This window comes from Capsicum annuum, chromosome 10 (genome assembly GCF_002878395.1).
Source record: "Capsicum annuum cultivar UCD-10X-F1 chromosome 10, UCD10Xv1.1, whole genome shotgun sequence".
Classification (NCBI taxonomy): domain Eukaryota; kingdom Viridiplantae; phylum Streptophyta; class Magnoliopsida; order Solanales; family Solanaceae; genus Capsicum; species Capsicum annuum.
The window spans coordinates 221,674,697-221,678,411 of NC_061120.1; the positions used below are offsets into that span (position 1 = coordinate 221,674,697).

General features: G+C 32.9%; 1 long non-coding RNA gene across 1 annotated transcript; it reads right to left on the minus strand.

Moving 5' to 3' along the window:
- LOC124887691 lies at positions 1-2,055 on the minus strand. Its single transcript, XR_007045547.1, has 2 exons — positions 1,229-2,055; positions 1-409 (listed from the first exon to the last, which is right to left on the minus strand). It is a non-coding gene; the product is annotated as an uncharacterized LOC124887691 (long non-coding RNA).
- Positions 2,056-3,715: the final 1,660 nt, after the last annotated feature.

The window sequence follows — 3,715 nt, forward strand, 5'->3', positions numbered from 1 at the left end:
GGTAAGTATCATCATAGAGTAGAAATCAACTTTAAAAGTACATTATATATAATCTTCACAGCTCCATCAACTGTCCTACAACAATAGAATCAAAACTAAGGGATGCTCAACCACGTTAAGCCTCGAGGAATAGTTTAGTCCAACAACACTTGATGATTTACCTAAGACAGAGGCTCGTTCATAGGTCAAAAGATAGGTTTTGTGCAACATCACGACCCCTTGGACAACTTTTGTGCAGTCATGAGACTTTTTGTCAACCAGATTGCTGTTTCTCTAGACGACATTCCATCATCCCCGAATGGTTTCAGCACACCAGCAAGCTCATCGATTTTCGACAACATCCCAACAATAACGACAGACAAGAAAACGTCATATATCAACTTCGAACGAGACAAAACATCAGGCTGAACTGTTAAACGACAATCAAGAAATGAATTTTGACCATGAAACCAGAGATTCAAGACACAAATAGTGCATAAGATGAGGATCCATATCGAAAATTACTTGATCATGTAATCTTTCCATATCGAAATTTACTTGATAATGTCAAGATTACATGACAGACTATAAAATCGAGACAAGAATGACAAAAACCACATATCAAAAGATTCAAACAGGAAACAACCTAACGTAACAACGTAACTTAACATTCTTATTTACTAAAGAGAAACCTATGGCCTTTAAGGCTTCTACAGAAAACAACCCAGCAAACAACATAGTGATTACAGGTTTACGGAGCAAGTGATGAAGAAAACGAAACTAAACTACACTTAAATGACACAAATAGACTGAAAACATTCGAACACTACAGCAGCTAGTCAAATCGTAATACTCCAAAATATGAAGATAACATGCTCGGGATGAATGAACTCTAATGTTACAACAGTTTCGAGAGCAAGCCCAACAAAAGAAAACATGAAATTAAAGCCAAATCGACCCAAAGTTCTGACCAGATTTAAAGAAAAACTACACATTTTAACATCTTACAACAGGGGTCTTTAACTCAGGATAATGCAATGAACATATCACCGCGGAATATATGCTCAAAGAAATCACAACGTGGGATAACCAATGGTTCAGCAAACATCATAACGATCAATCAAATCCTACGATCGACAAGGCCTCTACAGCTACTCCAGCATACAAGATTATCGCGAACAACACTATTGTCTACAGAATGACGAGATGAAGTAGAAATAACTGAAAACTAAAGGGGACTGAGCATTACCTATTTCGGAGCAACAAAACGGGACTCGATGTTTCGATGGAATTTCAACTACCACCGGAAAGTCGATGTCTTTTATTAAAATCTCGATTGGCACACCGCTTTCTCTAGAGTTTTTTGCTAAGGAACAGTTCCCTCTTCTCTCAACCCCTCTTTTCTCTGCTTTTCCTTTGCTTTCACAAAAAGAAAATTTTCCCACTCTCTCTTCTCTGACCTAGCTAGCTCTCAAAAAATCTTTTTGCACTGAAATTCCTAACCCTAGAAGTTTTTTAAAGAATTTCCAACTCTAGAATCTCCCCCCTATATTTTTCTCTCCCCAAAACAGTGAAGAAATGGGTCCTTATATAGAAGACCAAATGAGGGATTTTTAGGGATTCCAAAAATAGGATTTTATGAATTTGAAATTCAAAAAAAATTCCCTCTACAACTTCCGTATTCGTCCTCAAATCCCCCAATTTTGGATTTTCCTCCGACGGATTTTGAAAGAGGGCCAATAGAAAATAGGGAAATGGAATAATCTCCCTCAGGCCAATCAAAATTATCCAAATATGTACCTTCATCCCAAAATTTGCGGAATATGGATGTTGGGAAGGACACCTCATCGATCTTCTAGAAGATTTTCGAATCCTTTTCTCGTCCTACGGATGCGTCAGACGCGGTTGAAGAAAAACAGATAGGTTGGGGCTGATGGAATCGGGTTTTTGCTGGTGTCGTTGGAGCCGATGGGATCGGGTATTTGGAGTTGGTCGTGTTGCTATGTTGAGCGATTTGGGGATCTGTTCTTGCTCTTGTTGAGGGTTGTTATTTGAGGGAGATTAAGAAGTAGTATTGGGTCGGGTTAGGTGTAGTTTGGATTGGGCCTGGGCGGTCTAAGTGTGTTTTGGGAATTAAAATTGGGATATTGAATTACAGCTTTGGCCATTTATTTAAATTCTAGCCAAATATCGATTGGCTAATTGTATCATAATGGTGCCAATTTGATTTCAATTGAAGTCAAATTTAATTAATGGACCAAATTGAATCGCAATCCGACACGAATTAAGTGAAAAACTAATCCCGAGTTTCTCAATTTGATAAAAAATCAAAAAAATATTCCTCCAAATACAATAATTTGAGAACAAATCACATTTAAAATCAAGACTTTATCTGTTTGGATTAATTTTCAAGTTTAATCAATAAAGTCTAATTTTGATAAAAGAAAAAAGTTCATTTAACTAACAAAATTTATATAATCTCGTATATGTAAATACGAAAACGTATAATCGTTAATTAAATGATAAAATTAACTCAAATAAATATTTTAAATTGCATTTATTTGGATAAAATAATTATTGTGATTTTATTTTAAAATTGAAAAAACTCGAAATTAAATTGGGTTGTGAAGGGCAAAAATTAGGTGTCAACAGTTATTATTATATTATGAATTTGACTTACTTTCAATTGTATTATATTTAGAGTTAATTCCTCAAATTGTCACTCAACTTATAGAAGTATCCGGTTAAAGTAATTCACATCCTACATGAAATAATTAAGGATTGGTACCCCATGAGTGGTCATTTGGTTGATGTAGTGGGGAGATTTGTACATTTATTTTTGTTCTCTCATAAACAGTAAATGCAAAAATTATAGTATAAATGTATAATATAATATTTCATCATTGAGTTTGCATGAATTAATTTTTTTTTAAAAGTAAACGAATTTACCCAAAGTTGGACTTTCCTTCCATAGAGACGTCAGTTATGTTAGAAAACATAGTCAAGCAACTTCTGTCTAAAAGAAAAATGGAAAAAAAATCTTTCACACACACACACATTAAATTTATCAGATGCCAATTTTTTCAATCGGTTAAAGCTTAATTTGCAATTTGATTTAGTTTTTAATCAAATCATGAACACATCATCAACTATCATCATAACATCAATAATTATTAATATGAACCAACTTTACCAATAATAATGGTATCTTTTTCATGAACACCGACTTTGTTATGACAATTACAAAGGATCAATCTTGTCTTTTTCATTGATCGTCAATTTCTACTTTATTGTTATTCAACATCATCTAATTTGGATCAATTAATAGCATCAACCTTCAAAGCACTCACCAAAATTAACATAAGAAACATATCACTATTCTATAATTAGTAGTCTCAATGTCACAATTTTATGACACTTTCATTTTTTGAGATCCAAATTTTTTAACGTTGTCCGTACAATTGGGACTATAAAAGTTATATAAAAATTAAACTAGTTTAATTTGACGGTAAAATATATCATTTTCTAACAAACTTGTAAAATAAATTATAATAAAAAGTTAATTCGTTTAACTCTCAAATCCAAATATCAATAAATAAATTGGGACTCAAAAATTTTACAAGCATGATTTTATTTCATTGTAAAATTATCGGTAGGAGAAATTTTTGAGTTAAAAATAGGTACAACAATTATTTTTTCGAATCAATAAAAATGTATAAGAGGAATTAGCAAGTTC